This window comes from Trachurus trachurus, assembly GCF_905171665.1.
Source record: "Trachurus trachurus genome assembly, chromosome: 13".
Classification (NCBI taxonomy): Eukaryota; Metazoa; Chordata; class Actinopteri; order Carangiformes; family Carangidae; genus Trachurus; species Trachurus trachurus.
In genome coordinates this window covers 931,642-955,688 of record NC_139892.1, presented here as the reverse complement: position 1 = coordinate 955,688, position 24,047 = coordinate 931,642, and the positions used below count along the sequence as shown (strand labels likewise).

At 45.7% G+C, this 24,047-nt stretch overlaps 1 protein-coding gene and 2 long non-coding RNA genes across 3 annotated transcripts in view; 1 reads left to right on the top strand and 2 right to left on the bottom strand.

Moving 5' to 3' along the window:
* Positions 1-24,047, top strand: part of LOC310995736 (NACHT, LRR and PYD domains-containing protein 3-like) — a gene marked incomplete at its 3' end in the record, with an annotated part of 361,364 nt that overhangs the window by 136,783 nt on the left and 200,534 nt on the right.
* Positions 2,877-3,330, bottom strand: LOC310996049. Its single transcript, XR_014595880.1, has 3 exons — positions 3,254-3,330; positions 3,106-3,183; positions 2,877-3,012 (listed from the first exon to the last, which is right to left on the bottom strand). It is a non-coding gene; the product is annotated as an uncharacterized lncRNA (long non-coding RNA).
* LOC310996047 lies at positions 10,092-10,545 on the bottom strand. Its single transcript, XR_014595879.1, has 3 exons — positions 10,469-10,545; positions 10,321-10,398; positions 10,092-10,227 (listed from the first exon to the last, which is right to left on the bottom strand). It is a non-coding gene; the product is annotated as an uncharacterized lncRNA (long non-coding RNA).

Below are 24,047 nucleotides of genomic sequence, written 5' to 3'. Positions count from 1 at the left end.
TTATAAATCATTATAAACTAGATTTATAACTGTTGATATAGTGCATCATAAAGCTTTATGTGTGTTTATGAGTGTAGTCATAATGCATTATGACTGATTATGATGAGCATTATAATGCACTATGAATGCGCTCATAATGCACTATAGAGGTGGTCTTCATAGAAAGTGTTACCAAATGTTTAAAGCAGGACCTTCTAAGGAAATACCTGCTCATTTTCTAATCAATTCATAGTCAAAGTGGTGGGGAATGCTTGGAGATGGTAATGCTCTGGAGCAGGTGTGAATGTTCAGGGGTTTGGAGTGTGTTGTTGCTCAGGAGAGAGTCTGGTCCAGCTAGCCTTCCAACATAACCTCCCCTCCCCCGGTCCTCCTTCAAAGTTGAACAGCCAGCATTGCACGCTCTGTGCGTTTTGTGTGACAATGGGTGACCAATAGGTGGCCCATTAGGGCAAACAAAAGATTGAGCAATGATAATGCTAATTCCCTGGTCGAAGGCATGCACTGAATACCTGCAACTGCAAACATCTTAAAAAGGCTTTCATCACTCCCTTAGTTTTTTCCTATTTAAATGTAGATTCACAGTAAATAAATTGTGATAAAAAAATTGACAGTAGGTATTATTAGCTACAACAATTTATTTCCAGATAAAACAGTGGCCAGTGCATCTCCAGTACCTAGGTCTGTTATAATTTCACTTCTTAAATCAAACATGTATTGTGGTTCTATGAATTATGTGAATTTCCACTCACCACCAGCGGTGGCACTTTAAATGCCGCCTCTGGCGATATGTACTGTTCTGTGAGAGAAGCGCCATCTCCTGGTCATGTCATGTATTTCATTGAATGGGTGGAGTTCCAGTAAAAACTAGTCACACCCAGGAAAAGGAGGGGGTCACTCCAGCTGCTGGGACTTTGCTGGAGCTCTGCTGGAACTCTCATGGGAACAGAATGGGAACAGCATGGCAGCAGCATGGCAGGGGAATTTCTATGTGGCTCCCACTGTAGCCAAACCAACTGAGAAAAACTGTAAAACCTCTTCCTATTTTATTTAATGTCTTTGTGTGGTGGTGTTTGGGGTCATAGGTGGTCCATTGTTATGCCCCTCTGGGCCAACATAGTCTGGGGCGTAACAATGTGTGTGTGGAGATTTGGGGTTGAAAGAACTTTATTAGACTGTTTGTATAAAAAGTGCTGGATTAAATAAAGTCTGACTGATTGATTGATTGACAGTAGTTTCTGGTTCAGGACAGATGGAGGTGACACTGCTTCGAGTCCAGTAACCGGTCCTGTCTGAGGACCATCTACCCGCTGCCGGTCCGGGTCGGCCTCTACCTGGTCCTGAGCGTCACCGTCGTCCTGACGGTGTGTGGAAACCTGCTGGTTGCCGTCTCCATCACCTACTTCAAGCAGCTGCACACTCCTACCAACTACCTGATCGCCTCCCTGGCCGTGTCCGACCTGCTCCTCGGCCTGCTGGTCATGTTTCCCGCCATGGTTCAATGTGTTGAGACTTGCTGGTTATTTGGCGATGTCTTCTGTGACGTCTACATGAGCTCTGACGTCATGTTGTGCACGGCGTCGATTCTGAACCTGTCGTTCATATCGCTTGACCGACACTACGCCGTTTGCCGGCCGCTGCTCTACCGGCGGACGGTGACGGTGAAGCTGGTGGTGCTGGTGGTTCTGCTCAGCTGGACGGTTTCAGCGCTCGTGGGCTTCGGGATGATTTTCCTGAGGCTGAATATTTTGGGGGTGGAGGAGTTCTACTACAACCACGTGGCGTGTGAGGGCGGGTGTGTCTTGTTCCAGAGCGGACTGTCCAGCACCGTCTCCTCTGTCCTGTCCTTCTACATCCCGGGGATGATCATGCTTGGCGTTTACCTGAAGATCTACCTGGTGGCACGGAAGCAGCTGCGCAGCATAAACGCAGGAACGTCGAGCACGAGTCAGACCAAAGCCACCAAAACACTGGCCACCATAATGGGCGCCTTTCTGTCCTTCTGGACTCCGTTTTTTGTCTGTAATGTCGTTGACCCATTCGTCAGTTACTCGACTCCCCCAGCGGTGTTTGAGACCCTTGTGTGGGTGGGCTACTTGAACTCCACCGTCAACCCTCTTGTGGCAATGCTACGAGGGAAAAACTTTGAGAAGGAGCCAACAACGCCACCTAGGGGAATTCCACCCCCAGGAATTCTAAACCTATAGCTACAATTCTATAACACCAAAAGACACACAGGTTTAACAGACACTGGCTCAGACGTGATTCCAAAAAATTACAAGTTTTTATTATTAACTATTGTTTTTCTTTTTGCAGAGTACAGGTTCACAATAAAATCAATGGACAACAATATATAATAGGGCCATATAAAAGCGTTGCTTAGGTTGTCAATAAAGTGCTAGGGTACAGGGCTGGGGGCTCACCGGGCGAAGATGACTGCTGAGGGAGAGGGGAAGGGTCCTTATGCTACACCACACGTGAAAACCACACAAATTGTCCACCACAAAGTGCACTACTGTAAAGGAAAGTGAAGGGAACCGCCACCACCGGGATCAGCCAGTCTCTTGCACCAGTGGCTCCGCCAGCACCTGTCCAAAAGAGAGAGACAACTATTAGGCCAGGCAGTAAAAGATAGGGAACCTGCACAATACAATATACACACACACACAAGCTCTTTAGGCTCCACTCACACCAACACACTCACACAACCCCTGATTTGATTAATTCAGAAATTAAACAAAAGAAACAAACTTTACAGATCCAGAAACGGGGTTCACTGCAGGCAAAAGGCCTGCACACACACACACACAGAAAAACAAAAAAGAAAACAATACAATAAAATACTAAATAACAAAAGAAACTTTGGAAAATAATGAATAATCAAAATAACCCAGACAGAACAGCAGTAGGACGCCCATACGAGGCGTAGGGGCCCGCGTCAGCTGATAGTTGGCGGGGCGTGGAGGCTTCAGGGCTCCGACACAGGAGGACACACACAGCAACAGACAGCTTTAACTGTTAACAATCAGAGGTGCAAGGTCATGGTTAATAGCAGCTAGAAAAAGGCACATGTACCACAAGCACAAAAAGACAAATGAGACGGCCTACCGTAGGAACTGAATGCTGTGTACAAAGCCAACTTCAAGGCCACGCTTGGCTCACCTCCGACTTCGGCCGACAAAACCACTGCAAAGTCAATAATTTATCAGCCATGCTACTACACAAATGCGCCGTGCAATGCAACCAACAAACATACCTCAATTTAACCAAGGAAGCGAACGCCGTGCTGCTCACAGAACGCTGTGTGGCTCACGGGGCTGCGCGCACACACACACACTGCCAGGACAACTCTCCCCTCACTCAATCTCCAGCCAGAAGACAGGCCGACCGCTGCAAACAGAGCCTGTCAGCTACCATACAATTGCACGCCAAGAACCAATGCTGTTGCAAAACTTACCTGAGGGTATGAAAATGCACTGGCCTGTTGTCTTGCTACACGAACGCCCCCACAGCCACACCACCGACGCCAAGTCTACTACTGAGAGCGAAGGAGTCCGCACACCTGCATCCAATGTTCCAATTGTCCCCCCGGCGCCGCCCCGTAATCAACGTAAAGGAGGACGGCGACGCACGGTGAGCAGAAAGCAGGAGGAGGGGGTACTACACCCCAAATACAAAACGGGGGTACTACACCCCAAATACAAAAAAAGAAAAATATAAATAAGCAACCTGCTCTACCACATCTACCCCCAGCTTTTGCATCGCCGCCCCGGCGATGAACCTCAAGAAAAGGTCAGGACGGTTAACACCATGGCCGGTGGAAAGCAGACTGGACATTGGACATTGCCCCCGGTGGCTCCACAACCTCTTTGCCAGTACGATCAACAGGCCGTGGAAGATGATGGGCATTAGAATGGTGGCCAGCGGTGGCGCGAGCTGTTCGACGAGGGACTGGCTGTCCAGCATTATTGGGATCAACTGGAGGTGGAGGATCAGCTGAGACGCTAGGTTGTTCCTGTACCCGAAGTGTCTCAAGGACAGGTAAGTCTCTTGCGGGAGATGTAGAACCAGGCCTTGCGGGCCTCAGGTCTCCGGCCGCAACTGCAGCAGGCGGCAACAGGGTTTCAGGAACCAACACCCATAGATCATCATCATCACTGGACGAGTTACTCTCTGGCACTGCTGGTGGCGGAGATGGTGGAGGGACTGGATGAGGGGCAACCATAACAGGCCCCACTTGGACTTTCAACATGTTGCGATGTACGTTCTTCACCTTCTCCAAATTGTCAACTGGAGCGATGGTGTAGACTGCACCCTCGCCACGGGGCACTCTGAGCACCTGATAAACCACAGAACTCCAAATGTCATGGATTTTATGACGCCCTCTAGCACTGTGGTCTCGAAGGTAAACCAGCTGCCCCACAGTCAAAGGGTCACTTTGGACCCGCTGATCATACCGCTCCTTACGGCGACCAGCAGCTGCCAACAAGCGATCATGTGCCCCCTCAAAAGCCAACCTAAGTCTGACCTGATGCTCTGCGACCCAATCCTGTACCTTCCCCGGTACAGGGTCATGAACTCGACCCAGCAAGAAGTCCACAGGAAGCCCAGGTTCACGTCCGAACATAAGAAAGAATGGAGACTCTCCTGTGACCTGGTGAAGCGTGGTGTTGTAACAGAAAAGGACCTGTGGGAGGCTGGCAGCCCAGTCCTGTTTTCGTGAGACTGGCAGGGTGCGCAGGAGGTTGTGTAGGGTTCGATTGAACCTCTCACACTGCCCGTTCCCTGCAGGGTGGTATGGGGTGGTGCGAGACTTCTCCACCCCATACAAGCAACAGAGCTGCCGAATCAAGGCACTCTCAAAACTGCGACCTTGGTCGGAGTGGATGCGGCTTGGTACACCAAACTTAAAGAACCATTCATTAAGTAAGACCTGGGCCACTGTGGATGCACGCTGGTCCCGAGTCGGGATAGCCACAGTGTACTTGCTAAACACATCTGTCATAATGAGAACATTCTCCAAACCGGTGCTGGAAGGCTCCAAGACAGTGAAATCAATGGCCACAATCTGATTGGGCTGAGAAGCCAGCAAGTGCCCCATAAAGCTGTGCGCAACCGGTCTGGCGTCCTTTGCGACCTGACATCGGTCACATTCCCGTACCCACTGCTTTATGTCTGAGCACATCCCCGGCCAGTAACATCGTTCCCGTACCAGCTCCGTCGTCCGGTCAACCCCCTGGTGACCGTGTGCTTGGTGGAGCTGCCTCAACGTTTCCTTTTTCAAACAAGCTGGCAAGATTAGCTGGAGGTTCTCCTCCCCACCATCTGGACGAAAAACTCTGCGGTAAAGGATGTTATCTTTTTCCACCAAGCGGTCCCACTGTCGCAACAAGGCCAAGGCCGGTTTGGACAGTTTTCGTTTTTCCACTGAGGTCGGCCGATCTTGCCGCCTCCAAAAGACCCAGACTTCCTGTAAAAGGGGATCAGACTCCTGCAGTGACCGAATGTCTGAAGGAGAGTGGGACGGAAGGGCAGATATTACAGACTGGATCGCCGGAACCACTCCTGGGTTCGGATGTGCAGCTTGTTGAAGTACAGCTGGAACTGAGGTACCTGGAAGGACCTGTTCAACCAAGCTAGAGCCTGAGACATACTGCCGAGAAAGTGCATCCGCATTCCTATTACTGCGGCCAGATCGATATTTGAGTTCGAAATCGAAAGCAGCAAGTTGCGCAGCCCACCGATGCTCAGTGGCTCCCAGTTTGGCAGATTGCAGATGGCTCAACGGGTTGTTATCAGTGAAAATGACACATTTATGACCCAACAGATATTCACGAAACTTTTCTGTCATGGCCCATTTAAGGGCAAGAAACTCCAGTTTCATAGAACTGTAGTTAGACATGTTCCGCTCGGTTGGACGGAGACCTCGGCTGGCATAGGCTATTGGCCTAATGCTACCCTCTTGGTCTTGGGACAAGACAGCTCCTAGACCACTGTGGCTAGCGTCAATCTCCAGGATGAAGGGGCGGGAGAAGTCTGCATAAGCTAAGACCGGGGCCGACACCAGCTTCGCCCTCAAAGCATCAAAGCTCTCCTCACACTGAGGTGTCCATACAGAACAAAGATCTTGCTTCTGTCCCCTCTTGCACCGTGTTCCGGCTACCTCGGCCACTAGCTTATGCAGCGGGGCTGCCAACTTCGCAAAACCCTCAACGAAGCGCCTGTAGTAGCTTGCAAAGCCCAAAAACGAACGCAGCTCTGATGCATGGCGGGGACGCTGCCACTTGGCGACCGCCTCAATCTTTGCAGGGTCAGTAGAAACACCGTTCCCAGAGATGACATGTCCAAGATAGCCGACCTCTTTCTGAAAGAAAGCACACTTCCCGAGTTTGGCCTTTAAGCCTTCATTCTGCAGGCGACTCAAGACGACTTCCAAGCGCTGCAGATGTTGGGCAATGGAGGATGAAAACACAACAATGTCGTCAAGATATAGAAGAAGAGACTGACACTGTTGGTCTCCAAACATTCTTTGCATTACTCGCTGGAAAGTACTTGGGGCATTACACAACCCGAATGGCATCCGATTCCATTCAAAGAGGCCAAAGGGTGTGCAAAAGGCTGTTTTCGGTTTGTCCTGCTCCGTTACCGGGACTTGATTATACCCACTGGCCAAATCCATGGTCGAAAACCAACAAGCACCAGAGAGGGCATCAAGACTTTCCTCTATACGAGGGAGGGGAAAAGCATCTTTCCTCGTTTTGCTGTTAAGGAGGCGATAGTCCACACACATGCGTAGGCTGTTGTCTTTTTTTCTGACCAAGACAATTGGAGAAGCGTAGGGACTACTGCTCTCCCTGATCACGTTGGCCTCCAACAGCTGATTAATGTGGGCCTTGGCCTCCTCGTACTCTGATGGCGGAATGCGTCTGTATCTCTGTCGCACAGGAATGTTATCAAGCACTGGTATGTCGTGAGAAATGAGCGTGGTGCAGCCCAGATCACCATCATGTGCCGAAAAGACAGAGCTGTACTTGTGCAAGAGAGACCGCACCTCGGCTTGGTCCTGTTCCGTCAAAGCTGACAAATCCACCTCCTCTAACCCACTCTGCACAGGGCCACCAGCCGTACAAGAAGAAACTGTGGCCGTGGTCGACCTCACCTCTGTGACCCCAGTGGGTAAACTCACGACTTGGGTACGGCTGAGAGTACCCAGGCTAGTGCGTGGGTAGAGGAGAACTGCAGTAGTCCCTACATTGACTACAGGGATGTAAGCGGTACCACTGACAACTTGGACAAGACAAGGAGAAGCAAGAAGCCCCGCTGGAAGTCCAGACGCCTGGGGTTCAAAAAGCACAGCTGAACTAGACGGCTGTTCAGGACAAGTGCTGGCAATGAACTGAAGGACCCCACCAGGCAAGCGCACTGCCTGTGGGCCTCGGACCTTGGCTGTACCAAGGACGTCTGTTGACCGTGAAGTAGTGGATTGGTGACATTGTTGCAGGGCCTCAAGAACTGAACCAGGGGCCTGGTTAACTACAGGCAAGCTGAACAGTCTAGCACCATGTGCCCCAAAGAGCTCCCGGTAACACCGCTGGATGACATTCATCCCCAAGATCCCAGGGACAGAAGCCGACGCACCAGGCGGATCTCGTACCACCAATATCCCACACCCATGAAATACCTTGTCACACAGTGTCACGTCCAGCTCAAGGTAACCAATGTATGGGATTGCCAAGCCGTTAGCCGCTCGAAGTTGGAGCCAATGACAAGACTGAAGGCGGTCATTGCCCCAAGGGGCAAAATGCTCTGAAAAGAAGCTCTCCGTTATAGTGGACACCATGGATCCAGTGTCTATCAAGCATGGGACCGTAATGCCACCCATCAAGAGGTCCAGGTGAGGACAAGTTGACATTAATTTACCCACAGTCCCTCCTTTTGAGCCCATCGGTTCCCCACCTGAGCTGTGGCTCAGCAACTCAGTGGGTTTCAGTTTTCCGACCCAGAAGAAGGAGAAGGTCTGGTCACATGACCTCGGCCGAAGGCAGAACTAGCACGAGCATGAGGATGAGCTTGCCGGCTATGACACTGGCTAACATGGTGTCCCGGTTGATGACACCTACGACATACTACTGGACCCGCATGACCCTGGCGAGGTGGCAACGAAGAGGTCTGCAGTGAGACCACCGTCTGAGTGAGCTGATTGAGCTGCTCCTGCTGTCGTTTTAGCAGTTCCTTCAGCTCACCCAGTTCGGAGTTCTGTGAAGTGGCCAAAGGTGGATGGGGGCTGCCCTGTACGCCATACTGCAGACCGTACATGGCTGGGAGTGAATGGCTACGCTCCCTGACGCCGCCTGGGAGTCCCTCTCTTTCCCAGCGGATAGCTTCTGCACGCACGTCTATCAGAGTGGCTTGAGGTTGACGACGGACCAACTGTTTCAGCTCCCTACGAAGGGCACCATCAAGAACGTGTTCCACAAATTGGTCACGAAGCAGAACTGCTGAGTTAAGAAGACCATCAGGGGCCCGCTGCTTTACCTGCTCCATAAGGGCCATCAGAGCCAAGGAAAATTCTTGCAAGGTCTCGCCTTCCTGCTGAGTCCTAGCAAAGAAAGCCTGCTGCAAAGCTATATATGAACGGGTGCAACCATACAACTCTTTCAATATGGCAAGGATCTGTTCAGGGTCTGCTTGCTCAGCGCTGGTGCGATATTTAATCTCATCTCTGGCCTCTCCCTCTAGATGATCAAAGATAAAGAGGGCCTGATCAGCAGTTGCCAACCGTCGAGAACGCATGCAGGCTTGAACTTCTTCCGCCCAATCCGTTACATTTATGCCAGTCTTTCCATTAAAGGTTGGGCACCTACGGTCACGAGGCACTACCACTAATCGCTCTGTTATTGTAGTGCTGGCATTGGCCAATGGAGTGGTACTCACCGGAGCAGGAGGAGTCGGAGCAGTACTCGGGCCGGCCTGTGCAGCATCCCTTTCCCTGCAGAGCCGCTCATTGTCTGCCTTCAGCTGCATGACCAGTTCTTTAAGCTGTTGCAGTTCCTCCGCCATGGCACCGGAGGGTGAGCTGCAGGAAAACCTGCTAGAGAAATTTAGAAATCTGGGGTTTAGAGCTGGGCTACCTACTGCTGTTCTGTCTCTATAACCAACTAAACACACACAAAAAAAAAGAAACACAAGCTCTACAAAAAAAAGAACACTAAAGCTCTCACTGGATGCTACAAATGCAGCAAACCCTCAAGAAAAAAAAAGGAAAAAGAAAGAACAAAGAAAAAAAGGAATTCACGTCTGGCTTCAAAATGTCATCCTGCCAACAACGCCAAGTTGTGGCAATGCTACGAGGGAAAAACTTTGAGAAGGAGCCAACAACGCCACCTAGGGGAATTCCACCCCCAGGAATTCTAAACCTATAGCTACAATTCTATAACACCAAAAGACACACAGGTTTAACAGACACTGGCTCAGACGTGATTCCAAAAAATTACAAGTTTTTATTATTAACTATTGTTTTTCTTTTTGCAGAGTACAGGTTCACAATAAAATCAATGGACAACAATATATGATAGGGCCATATAAAAGCGTTGCTTAGGTTGTCAATAAAGTGCTAGGGTACAGGGCTGGGGGCTCACCGGGCGAAGATGACTGCTGAGGGAGAGGGGAAGGGTCCTTATGCTACACCACACGTGAAAACCACACAAATTGTCCACCACAAAGTGCACTACTGTAAAGGAAAGTGAAGGGAACCGCCACCACCGGGATCAGCCAGTCTCTTGCACCAGTGGCTCCGCCAGCACCTGTCCAAAAGAGAGAGACAACTATTAGGCCAGGCAGTAAAAGATAGGGAACCTGCACAATACAATATACACACACACACAAGCTCTTTAGGCTCCACTCACACCAACACACTCACACAACCCCTGATTTGATTAATTCAGAAATTAAACAAAAGAAACAAACTTTACAGATCCAGAAACGGGGTTCACTGCAGGCAAAAGGCCTGCACACACACACACACAGAAAAACAAAAAAGAAAACAATACAATAAAATACTAAATAACAAAAGAAACTTTGGAAAATAATGAATAATCAAAATAACCCAGACAGAACAGCAGTAGGACGCCCATACGAGGCGTAGGGGCCCGCGTCAGCTGATAGTTGGCGGGGCGTGGAGGCTTCAGGGCTCCGACACAGGAGGACACACACAGCAACAGACAGCTTTAACTGTTAACAATCAGAGGTGCAAGGTCATGGTTAATAGCAGCTAGAAAAAGGCACATGTACCACAAGCACAAAAAGACAAATGAGACGGCCTACCGTAGGAACTGAATGCTGTGTACAAAGCCAACTTCAAGGCCACGCTTGGCTCACCTCCGACTTCGGCCGACAAAACCACTGCAAAGTCAATAATTTATCAGCCATGCTACTACACAAATGCGCCGTGCAATGCAACCAACAAACATACCTCAATTTAACCAAGGAAGCGAACGCCGTGCTGCTCACAGAACGCTGTGTGGCTCACGGGGCTGCGCGCACACACACACACTGCCAGGACAACTCTCCCCTCACTCAATCTCCAGCCAGAAGACAGGCCGACCGCTGCAAACAGAGCCTGTCAGCTACCATACAATTGCACGCCAAGAACCAATGCTGTTGCAAAACTTACCTGAGGGTATGAAAATGCACTGGCCTGTTGTCTTGCTACACGAACGCCCCCACAGCCACACCACCGACGCCAAGTCTACTACTGAGAGCGAAGGAGTCCGCACACCTGCATCCAATGTTCCAATTGTCCCCCCGGCGCCGCCCCGTAATCAACGTAAAGGAGGACGGCGACGCACGGTGAGCAGAAAGCAGGAGGAGGGGGTACTACACCCCAAATACAAAACGGGGGTACTACACCCCAAATACAAAAAAAGAAAAATATAAATAAGCAACCTGCTCTACCACACTCTGATATACGCCTTCTTCTACAGCTGGTTCAGGAAGGCCTTTCGATTGTTCACCTCAGGTGCAGTCTTTAAGTCTGATGTGTCCGAGATGACGCTTTTCACTTGAACTGAAGCTTCATTTTCACATGAACCGGTTGAACAATGTGTATGAAAAACCAAACAGGTCCCAATCAGTCTCAGCTTCACTCTGCTCCACTTCGACAAATTGTAAACACTGTGGTGTGTTCAGCGTTGTTGCTCCAACCTGGACAGGTAAACAGTTCATCACAGAGACAAACAACAAAACTGAGGCCCAGTCCCCACATACCCAGAGTTTTACCCTTGTCTATTTAAAAAGAAATCACATCCACACCAACATGTTAAAAGAAATCTCTGCCCATATACTGTATAAACGCAATAAAGATATTGTTAATTAATAATAATGGCTTACATTTATATGACGCTTTACAGGATACCCAAAGCACTGTACAGAAACCATGATTCACTCATACCACAGACTGACAGAAGCATGGCTGCCTTAACCCTAACGACCACCACCAAACATTCATACACATTCACACGAGACAACGTGGGTTAGAGCCAATTGTTGTTCAGATGTTATGTTTATTTATTTGATATGGACATCACACATACATTGAGACTGTTCCAGTGGACAGACCAGATGCTTTGCTTGGGTGTGTTTAGCTAATTTTCAACACCAGTCCATCGGCGGCTATATATAGATGTAGCATCTTTCATATAGATACAGATAGAAAACTTTATTTGCACAAATCCATTAATTTTAATGTAAATGCATGTCAAGCTCGCTCAAAATAATTACTTATAATCAGCTCCACTGACCTGCTTCTCCTGCAGCAACATGATACCCGGCTCTCAGAGCGAGCAGCAGGTCCCTCCCACAGTCCAGCACCTTGTGCAACCACAAGCTCTGTGTTCCTTCTCCACCAAGGGGGCAGTTGTCGGTCTGAGTAGTGAAGCTCACTTCCGCGTTCAAAAAACTGCAATCCCCTGGGCTTCCTCTGGGGGCTGGTGTCAGAAGGGAGCATTCTCCATAGACCCCCATGTTAAAATCGCCGACTTTACATCCTCAGTAAACATGTTAAAAGCCTGGTGTCAGAACGTTTTTTCGTCTCAATCGATAGTTCCTACCCCCGCACACACTCTGAGGGGGGTGATTTTTTTTTTAACTCTACCGTTTTACTGTTATTAGGTTAAAACTCTGGCCAATTAGGGCGCGGAAACGTTGAGTGACAGGTCCGAGCAGCTCCGTGGACAGCTGCTTCGAGGCCAGTGGGCGGGCTCTCGACCGGCCAATCCAACATGGCGCTGTTCAGGCCGCCATATTTGAGTCACAAAAACGACTCCCCAAAACCAATGGGTGACGTCACGGACGCTACGTCCATTCTTTTTACAGTCTATGTTCTCCACACATAAACACAAAAACAGTGTTTAATAACGTCTACTACCCAGAAGGTGTTTTTGGAAACACCAAAAACGCTGTTTAGGCCCAAACACATAGAAAAGTGACACCTTGTCCACCAACATGTGGACAGAGTCTGAGAGTCACCAAACAATCTAGCGTAGTACTGTATGTTTCTGGAAAACGAACCCAGAACCTCTTGTCACTGTGAAGTCACTGAATGTCATACATGATATTGAAGATGTACAGTAAACCTCTGTAGGCCTCTGTCTCTATAGCGGATATGGATCGTCTTCCTCCTGTGGTAAAGAGGCCTAATGATGTTACATGTAGACCATCACACATGATCTAATCTGCAGGAGGCTGTAGGAGTTGAATCACTCCATCAGCAGAAACTGTTGTGATATGACCATGTTCAAACGTCAACAACATCAGGGTTCAACATGATAACATTATAAAGAAGGAGAAAGTATCCACAATCTCTGTCAAAAAAGATGAGTGGTGAATGTTTATAAATGGTGAGTTGATTCTGACTCACAGATCAGGATCAGAGTTGGTTCAGTCTGCTTTCTGAGTCATTGCCCTCAGCTTTGTGTCATGTAGTTAAAGGTGACGTCAGTGCCACCTACTGTCATAAACCTGCACCTGCATCACAGAGCAGGATTATGGGTAATTGTCACAAAGACAGAGGATTTGCTTTGATGTAAAGTCTGTGAAGAATAAGAAAATAAATGTGGAAATATGAGGAGAAATAAATAAAACAATTTAAAAACATTTTCCCACTGATTTTTCTTTTACCAAATGGATTTTTTTTTCTTTCTGTTTGATGGACTAAACTGTCATTCGAGTGGTCTATGGGTGGGGTAGGGTAGAGCACTGGAATAAGAGAGTAAAGACACTTCCATTGACTCCCGTGGTAAACCTCTTGCTCCCCGAGTGGCAGGATATGGGTATTGCAAAAGTGCCCAGAAAACCCATTCACTCCAATGTATGTGTTGCCCACTTGCTTGTAAATTGATGAAAACAGCCCTGTTTTTGTTTTTAGGTGTCAAAGCCTATTCGCACGGGATTAGTATTACCTGGGGACCTCTGGTGATTTGTAAATTACCCCCCCACGTCTGTGTTTCTTGCGGTGCATTCGCACGGGATAAGTGAAGTCTGTATTTTTACTCGAATTTACTGACATTAAGGCTTCGATATGAGGTCAAAGCTGTGCACGTTGTAACATCCGCTGCTGTCACATCCATGTGCAAAGCAAATGTAAATAAAATGTCAAAGCAGCAACTTGACTTCGCAACAGTGCAGTTGTCGCAATAACGGGCCGTCATGGCATTTGTATTACAGTTTTTCTCAGTCGCTTTGGTGCTATTCTCAGATCAGAATGAAAGTTCTCATAACTATTAGTTCAACCTCCACAACATGTAGTCATTTGTCCACATCATAGTAGCAGTTTCTCCTTCCTCTGAACAAATTGCAAAGCTTTTGGGCATGTATCAGTTGCTCTCATACAATTCTCTGCTGTTTTACAACATTATCATTTGTTTATGTCATGTCAGTCAAAATGAACTATACTTTTGAACGCTGAATAGTCTCTCCCTAAAAAACTAATAGTCCTCATTTCATTGCTTGAGTCATTACATACAAAATTGTTGAACTAGTTTTCAAAATCTGTCAAACTAATTTTAAATGTTGGGAGAAGCACTGCGAATTCAAACATTTAGAGTAAGGAACAACAGGTATGTATGGTATTGGACAGTAATTCAGCACTAAACAATCTGCACTGCTGTCATTGTGTCGGGCATTACTGTAAGATACAGTGGGACAAGAACTTTTTTACATTTACATTTAGACTTACAGCTTCACTAGAGAACAGATTTACTGTATTGTCATGTATTACAGCAACCACAGTAAAGATTTCCCATCTTTACAGTACGGTACTGTACTACAGCATTTTACAAGTAGGAAGCACTTTTACAGTATTGTACACTACAGTAATAATGGTTGATGCAGTGCATGTACTGTACATTACTGTAATTTTACTCTGCATCACATAGGATTACAAGACAACCTCACAGAGGTGGAAGAGACTGAGCCCATTACAAACAATGGCATAAGGTTGAAAGAGATACAATGTAAGGATGACTTTACTGTATCTTTGGGAATATTGAATCTGTTTCAATCGCTACAGTTGACAGAGTGATGTAGATGAAAATGTGACTGGAACGTCTGGATGTGCAGGAATGATTTACAGTACTCTGTAGGTTCAGTTACTATATGTACTGCAACATTGTTTACGTAAAGTAGTACCCAAAGAGTGTTTCTTATGTTTGTTGTAGATGACTGTAGTGTATTTTTTCTTTGCACAACGCTGTGAACAAATCAGAATTGCAAAGAGCAGTAGAAATGTGAAACATACATATTCAGTATCTCCACTAAATACAGTAATGTGTAACTTTACTGTAGTTTTCACATGGCTGTACAAGTAGTGTATAGTGCTGTCTGGAGCATTTTCAGGTAGTATCATCACTTTTTGCATTGGAAAACACTTAAAGTGTCCTAATGAAAACATGACAAAGCCATGTGACTATCTTGTTCATAAACGATGGTGTCAGGACTTCTCATTTTGACGACACTGACAGTTTCATTGACATGAGTACTTGCTTTTGAGGGATGGACAATCCATTTTGAGCAAGTGACGCGCTTCTGCAGGTCATCCACTAGGTTTTGCAGTTTGCAATAATTGTTCTGAGAAATGCACTAACTGTTGTGCAAATGTTAAGAGTGATGTGAGAAAAGCACCAAAGCGACTGAGAAAAACTGTAAGCCTGTTGAAAGCCGCATGTCATCCATCACAATATCCTCTGAAATTTCGCTCTTTTTATGGATCCGAGCTGTTTATTTAAATGGGTCTCCAGCACCGATACGAGCCCGTGTTTGCACCTAAAATGCCTTCAAAAATGCCGCTCATAATTTCCACCGCAGCCTCCATGTTTCAACCCGTACAGTATGGTTTCAACCGGGGAAGAACAAAAAATGCCCCTCAATTACTGAGATGCAGATTCGCACGGGACTAGTTTTACCACGGGACGTCGGTCTTTGGTGAAATATAGTAATTTGCGGGGGAATTTTTACTTTACAAATTACTGACATGGCGCATTCGCACGGAATTAAGATCACAGACGTCCTCCGCAATTATTACAAATTACCAGAGGTCCCCAGGTAATACTAATCCGGTGCGAATAGGGCTTTGGTCATTTCAAATTACACTTATAATTTGTTTATTATAAAATGTAGATTTTGTAGGTTTTTTTTTTTTTTTACTAGCCTATGTGTTAATGTTTATCTGTAAGGGGTCCACGATTATGCTATTAACGTGGGTGATCTATAAATGTCCTTAAATTATTGAAAATACCACACTTGCTCATTCACCAACAATGCAGAGATGTCAGTTCTTGGGCACTTTTGCAATACCCATATTCCACCACCAGGAGGGGCTTCCATTTGACCAATGCGTGCCGTTGCTCTCTTATTCCAGTGCTCTAGGGTAGGGATGAGGGGTGAGAGGGTGTATTATGGTGTTAGCCCTCAGTATCCAACACTAGCTACTGTAGCAGCTCCTCTAGGAACAAGCTTTAAATTTGCACATAGAAGTTGTCTGACTCACTGATCACACCTCCACACAGCTCAGGAACAAACCCCAAACCTGAACCTGAACTTGCAGCCAATAAAAGTATCTGGCATGTGGAATAAATAGGAGAGAAAATCAGGCTAAATATGTGTTTTGTTCTGTCATTATTATTTACACCCTTTTCTGAAATCACAGGAAGAATTACACCATATCTGGCATATTCTGATATATTCTTGGATTACTGTAAGTCAGAGCACATTTTATAAACTTCTTACATTTGAGTAAATTGTACAAGAACTTAAACAACTTTTCACTTCTCTTTCAGCCCCATGATTCATGTCTCCAGTTCTGTCACTGGTGACATTTACAAACCCCTGTGGACTAGTCACTAAAGAATGTGAAAATGAATAATCAAGAATAAGGACACACACATGTTGCACTGTTAATGAATAGAAATAATGAATAAATAATAATAATGAACGAAATGTGTAACCCACATTTATAATGACTTAGGCTCCATATAAAACCTGACTGAGTAGTTTTACTTAGCGACAGAGATTCATTACTGACACTGAACTGTCTATCAGACTAGTGGTCTGACCAATCAGAGGCCATCTGGCGATAATAAGCCCCGCCCACCCGTATCCAAGTAACCGTGGAGCGTGTGTGTGTGTTTCTTCCGGTTCGTGCAGAGCGCCATCACGCTGCGGCGGAGCAAACTTCAGCAGACACGGTGAACAGAGAAGAAGTCTCCTAAACCCCAACAGATACAGTTTAAACTATATTTCACCGAGTTATGCTCGTGATTCATTCAGATATCAGTGAAGTGCTGGTTAGAAAACGTTTGTTAACAACTGCTAATCGCTGCAGCTAGTAGCCGTTAGCTTCCTCGTGGCAGCTGTCAGTAGGGGAGAGTGGGGTAAAGTGAGACACTTTTTACATTTGATCACCTCTAAGCAAGCTAAAATGATTTATCAGTCAAATTTACACATTTCCCATTAATTCAGGATGTTGCCTAGCAATGGAAATTATCAGAATGTATTTAGGACGAAGGGCAGTGAAAATACGATTGTTTTAAAAAAAGTGGTCTTGTGTCTCACTTTACCCCAGCTCAGGGGTAAACTGAGACAAACTAGAAAAATCAATGGGGTAAACTGATCCACTTACTTTTTCCACTCTGAAACTACCATAACAACACATGTTCTAACAGAATCCTGACAGCTAGCTTGACAACCACATTTTCCAGAACTAATGTCGGACTAGTAACAGAATCATGGGGATTGGTCAATTAAGCACTTTTGTTTTCTCAACACAAAGTGACTCAAGACCAAAATCAAATACAACACAAAATGTTTTAATTAACATTCAAATGACAGATAGAACCAGTTAGATAGTCTGGGGGTCAGATTGTAGGCCCCGACAATCGTGACCATTTTGATCAAAAGTCCTCTTGTGTGTGGAGGGAGCCGACAAAGTGGAATGTGACTAAAATTGAGTTAATTAACCAATAAATAAGCGAGCTGACTGAGAGCACATAGCATAACAAAGCAGTGTGGCTACAGATCATTGATCACGCAAGATTTCTGGCTTGGGCGGCGAGATTCTAGTGTAAATCTTTGTGTGTGGTGTGCTCACAGTGTTTCACTCATGGATTTATTATAATGCATCCATGGTCTCACTTTACCCCGCAGCATTTGTCTCACTTTACCCCAACACCCCCATTTTAGAAAAAACAACCTCTCTTAGAAATTCAGGCTAATTTTCAGCCAGCATCATCACATGGTTTTATGTGTTGGTAGTTCATCATCATGTATCATATAAGTTTTTCTACCTGAATCAATTTGCTTTGGCACAACAGTTGATTAAATTGACACCAAGAAAATTTACTTTTACATGCAAAAATAACATTTTTGTGAAAAAAACATGCTTTCCACAGCATCATGAGGTCCTCTTCTTCATGACCATGGGGAAATGGAAGGGGCTTGAAAACATAATGGTCAGATGACCAAAAATGTGTTCCGTTTTCTAGATATAAGGGGTGTCTCACATTACCCGGTGTCTCACATTGCCCCACTCTCCCCTACGTGTTTCTCAGGAGAATGAGGTAGTTCATTCATCTGCGCTCTGGCTGTGAATATTGTGGTTTATTTAATATACAGGTGCATCTCAATAAATTAGAATACCATGGAAAAGTCCCATTTCCAGTAGTTCAAGTCAAGCATTGGACATAACTTTTCAAAAGGGCTCATTTCCATACTAAAAATGTTTTTTTAACTGTTTTTTTTGTAATATTCTCTTTTTTTTTTTTTTAGATCTTCATTGAATGTAAGCCATAATCACTACCACTAAAAGAAATTAAACAAATAAAGACATGAAATGTTTAATTCTGTGTAATGGATCTCTATAATATAGTATTAGTTTAACTTGAATTGAATTAATGACATAAATAAACCTTTCCATGATATTCAATTTTATTGAGATGCAGCTAATGTATGATTATAATGATATAATGTGCAGCTCTTTTGGGCTACATGTTTAAAATCATTACTACACACCAGTGGCGACTGGTGCTAAAATAAATTGGGGGGGCGTCAGATAAATAAGATAAATAAAGAGCATTGCTAACTTCACATCCAGCAGTAAACAGCAGTCAGCAGCGGATCAGCTGATCTCTCCCTCCGTACAAACGCTCCATTCTGATCCAGCTCCACTGGACTTTCAAAGTAAAGGTGACGCCAGTTGAAAATTAGTTAGGCTAAATAGTGAAACAGCGGCGCCTTTATAGCCGATTTTAGGATGAAACTCTGAACATAACCTGAAAATATGCTAATGACTCGTGTCGGGCGTTGGGCTTCCTTTTTGCCTTTTACTTTTTTTTGGCCAGGTTGGAGCCAAGAATCAATGCTAGTGAGTTAGGTTGTATCGGGTTCGTGCAACACCCATAGGTCGGATATAGATTTTATTTTCATTTTTATTTGTTAGGCCTATTAAGAGCCCTATCTCTATCACAGAGCTATAGTAACCGTTGGTAGGGTGGCACCGGCGGCCCATCGGCGGGCCACTGGTGCCCAAGCGTGTTTTTTTGTGACAGGGGCCCAACCTATGGCAGGGCCCTGTAGGGAACAGATTCATTAATGGAGCAGTAGCATTTAGAAGGCGTGATTCCATAAGGCCTTAAGATCAATATGTTAAAAGTTGACTAGAAATTTGAAAATATTATCATAAACATCTGTTATTATAAGACTTTATGTAACATATTTAAACACCAGCTATAGCAGAGTCTTACAGAAAGGCACTCTTGAAATGCTGTTCAATCAACCACAAAAAAAAAGTAGGCCTAATAATTATAATTATAAAAAAATATTTAAATAAATCACATCGGGGTAACGCTTCCTTTTGCCAACAGTTTTCTCTGTGAGCGGCTGGTGGTGGAAGCAACGGGCCCGCATGTGTGCTGGGCCGTTTTACAAAACAGTTTATTTCCTGGTTGGGTGTGGCGAGGAGTGCATGAGCAGTTACGAAAAAATGGAATAATGATGAGTTTCTATGCCTGGTGGATTTCTCTTACATTTTAGTCTTACACCAGCTTATTAATTGCACTTTAACTTAAACAAAGAAAAGTGTGACATTCCAGAAAGGTTCTGAAAATTTTACACTGTAGTGTTTGCTTTTAGGATTCCCCAGTGTAATTGGCGGCATTGATGGGACTTGCATCCCCATCATAGCTCCATCAGAAAATGAAGGAGATAATGTCAATTGAAGGTAAGTTGAGCTCATAGGACTTGATTTTACAGGTCCTATCAAAAATCAAATCAAAGTTAATTTATATATCACATAGAAATTACAGCATCTAGAATCATGAACAAAGTGCTTTACATAAAAACAAAAACAAGACAAGCAAAGAAACATTACAAGAATAAACGACAATAAAAAACAAAGCATGAAAAGAGGAGAAAGGTCACAGCATCACTCAGTATTAAAATCCATTCTAAATTAAAATGTTTTAAGTAGGGCTGTAACCTTCTAGTCAACCGGTCGATTTATTGGTCGATATGTTCTGGCTCGACCACAATTCTGATCGGTCGATTTTTTGCCATGTTAATTTCATCTGGACTGCAAGTCGCCCAGCAAAAGCCCTATTGAAATTCGTTCATGCCCCAACGTGCAAGTGATCCCAAAGTGCAAGTGTCCCCAAAGTAATCAAGTAATGAAGTAATCATGTGGTATGGAAGGATACCCACTACCTATTTGTTGAGGGGTTAATTGAAAATGTATTTGCAATCAGAGATGTAATAGAATAGACAACTTATAATATATAATTTACATAATAATACTGTGACTTGTTAAGTCGTTAATCTTAAAAAAGGAAACAAATTGGGTGTATTACACCAGACACCATCAAGAACACTGAAAAACAAGAAAATCGAAGGTGGCAATGAATACGGTAGAGGGGCTGTGATGGCCACAGCCGTGGCCAAAAAGCCATGACAACGGTAGCCCACTGCACCTACATTCACATTATACACTATACTATTTTGTTTCTATATTTATGTTAACCATATTGTGTTTATACATTCTATAAGTTGGTTTAAACACTTAAGTATTGAAATAACTCACACAGGTTTGGTTGCATACAATACTTTATTATTTGACAATACATTAGTTCCATTTGAGCACACATATTTAGTTGGCTTTTGTTCTTGTTTCTAATCTCTTGTGTTCTTTTGAGTTACCGGTGCTGCTGGTGCTGTTGGTGCTGCTGGGATCCTCCAGATAAAAGGATCCGCCCCCACACGCTCGGCCATTTTATAAGAGACAGCACTAATTGGGCCAACCCAAGGGCTGGTGCACCATGGGGGGAAGTTTAGTGGTTTAGTTATGTTTATTATTTTCCTTAGACCATTAGTAATTTCAGTTTGTTTGGTTATGCATAGATTGTGTTTATTCTAATACGTTACCTTTCCTAAATTGTTTTGTTTGTGAATTAGCTGTGGTCTTTTGTGTTTAGGGTTTAAGTTAACCCCTCTTTTGTTAGTATGGGCTGACCACCCAGTATATAAGTTGTCCCTTGTGTTCATTAGTTAGGTCTGTTTAATTCTGTTCTGTTTTGTCTTCTGATAGTTTATTCAGTTGACTTTTGCACAGTTTTGTTAATTTGACCTCTTTTATGGGCCCAGACCTTATGTTCATTTGAGTAATTTTGTTTTCTGTATATTTTGGGTAAATAAAACCCCCTTTTTTTGAAGTTACTATCTGTTGTCCTCATTGCAACCGACTCGGTCCCTCACATATGGTGGCAGTGGTGGGATCAGCCAGTTGAGGACACAGGTTTTTTTTTTCTCTCTTTTTTCCCCTTTTGTCTTCTCCTCCATTTGTGAAGACATGCCGGTCCGTGGAGGAAGAGTGGCAAGAGGTGGTCGAGCAGATCTCAGGACACAAACAGGGTTGGAAGCCCAGGCTGAGAGTGAGGAAGAGATGCAGGAGGGCGCTTTAAAAGAAGATGGCACTGGGGGTGAAGAGAGTAGAGAGCCAACATTGAGAGACTTAACAGGCATTCTGCAGGCCTTCATGGGGCAACAGGAGGCCCGGGAGGCGAAAAGGAAAGAGGAAGCTACAAGGCAGGAGCAACGGTTCCAAGCATTACAGAACCAGTTCAGGCTTCTGCAGGAGGATGTACAGGCAGCACAGGCACACACATCTCCAGCACTAGAGCCCACTTCTACTGTGGAGGCTCTGGACCCAGATGGTGGTCGGCTGCAGGCCCAAGCTGCAGCCTCAGTCGAGCCCATCCAGCCTGTGAGTAATCCGTCAGGTCAGTCTCGATTCTCTCATGAACCCAGACTAGAGAAGTTAACAGAAAATGATGATGTTGAGCACTTTCTCATTACGTTTGAGAGGATAGCAGCTGCATGTCGGTGGCCGAGATCAGATTGGGTTTTCCGACTTATTAAGAGGACCCAACACTGTCTGTCTTTTTTCAGAGAGCAAAGGAGAGGGAGCTGGAGATGGAACCTGATGGCAGGACGGAAGAGTACTTCCTTCAGAATGGGGTTCTTTACCGTCAGCATGGCCAGGTTAAACAGCTAGTAGTCCCGCAGGTGGCCCGAGACATGGTACTTACCTTGGGCCACTCGATTCCCTGGGCTGGCCACCTGGGGAAACACAAGACCACAGCTCGTATTAAACACCATTTTTTCTGGCCAGGCTTGAGTTTTGATGTTTCCCAGTTCTGCAGGAGTTGCCCTCAGTGCCAAAAGACCTCAATGAGAGGCCCCACCAGAGCTCCTCTCCAGCCACTCCCCATCATTACTACTCCCTTTGAACGCCTGGGGATGGACGTTGTTGGCCCTGTGGAAAAGAGTAAATCAGTAAATCAGGCAACCGTTACATGTTGGTCATTACCGATTATGGTACCAAATATCCTGAAGTGTTCCCATTGAAATCTGTTAAGGCAAAAACTGTGGCTTTTTCTCTGGTTCAGTTTTTTTCAAGAGTGGGATTCCCCTGTGAAATTTTGACAGACCAGGGCACTAACTTTATGTCCAACCTTTTGAAACAGGTTTACCAGCTGCTGGGCATAAAGAGTGTACGCACCACCCCATACCATCCGCAGACAGATGGTTTGACAGAACGGTTCAACCAGACCCTCAAACAAATGCTCCGTAAGTTCGTTAATGAAACTGGATCTGACTGGGATCAATGGCTCCCCTACCTCCTCTTCGCCTACAGGGAGGTACCCCAAGCCTCTACAGGTTTCTCCCCTTTCGAACTGCTTTATGGTCATGAGGTGAGGGGTCCTCTGGCCTTGCTGCGGGAGACCTGGGAGGGGGATCACAGGAGGGAGGGGCCTGTTAATGTTTCTTATGTGGTACAGATGAGAGAGAAATTCCAGAGGATGAGTCAACTGGCAGAGGCACATATGGCGGAGGCCCAGCGACATCAGAAGACCTGGTATGACCAGTCAGCCAGGCAGAGAAGCTTCGAACCAGGTCAAAAGGTCCTGGTTATGCTGCCAACCAGTGATAGCAAGCTGTTGGCAAAGTGGCAGGGGCCTTTTGTGGTTCAGAGGAAGCTTGGGCCCACCACCTATCAGGTCTCTAACCCAGGACGTCATCATGCCAGCCGGGTTCTCCATGTGAATCTCCTCAAAGAATGGTTCCCAAGGACTGGAGAGGGTGCAAGGGTGCTGCTGATCCAGGCTGTGAAGGAGGAAGAGGAGGCGGATGATGAGTACTTACCGGCATCAGTATCCTCTGACCTGGATTTGGGCCACCTCTCTGAGGACCAGCAGACTCAGGTGAAGACTTTGACTCAGAAATTTTTCAAGAGTATCCTGGGCGTACAGATATTGTGGAACATGATATTATTTTGAAAACTGATGTGTCTGTGAGACGGATGAGCTACAGGATACCGGAGCGCCTCCTGGTGGCCCTGAAGAAGGAAGTGGACCTCATGTTGTCCCTGGGTATAATCCGACCTTCGAAAAGTGAGTGGTGTAATCCGGTGGTTCTGGCCCCTAAGAAGGATGGATCCATCCGTTTCTGTATCGACTTCAGGTACTTGAACTCGGTTTCAAAATTTGATTCATACCCCACTCCACGGATCGAGCGCCTGGGGAAGGCAAAATACCTGACCACAATCAACCTGTGCAAAGGTTACTGGCAGGGTGTGTGTGTGTGTGTGTGTGTGTGTGCACTGTTGTACCTATCTAAGAGGGGACATCGGCGTCGTTACACATTCACCAACAGGGGACCAAGCAGCCAACAGGGGACTTTTTTTAGGTCCCCTCTTGGACATGCTTTAAATCAACTAAAAATCATGTGAAAAACCTTCTGGTTAATTTTTTAAACTTTAGCCAAGAGGGGACCTGAGTGTGTGTGTGTGTAAAATACCATATTCAGCAGTGCCCCGGCAGGCTGGAGCAGGGTTTTTAACGACTCATTCACACACGTCGTTTCTTACACTCCTCCATAGTGTGAACGACTTGCAGCCCCGGCAGCCTTTCAGACTGTAGAGAGGCTATCAAACAGGCTCCTTAGTGAAC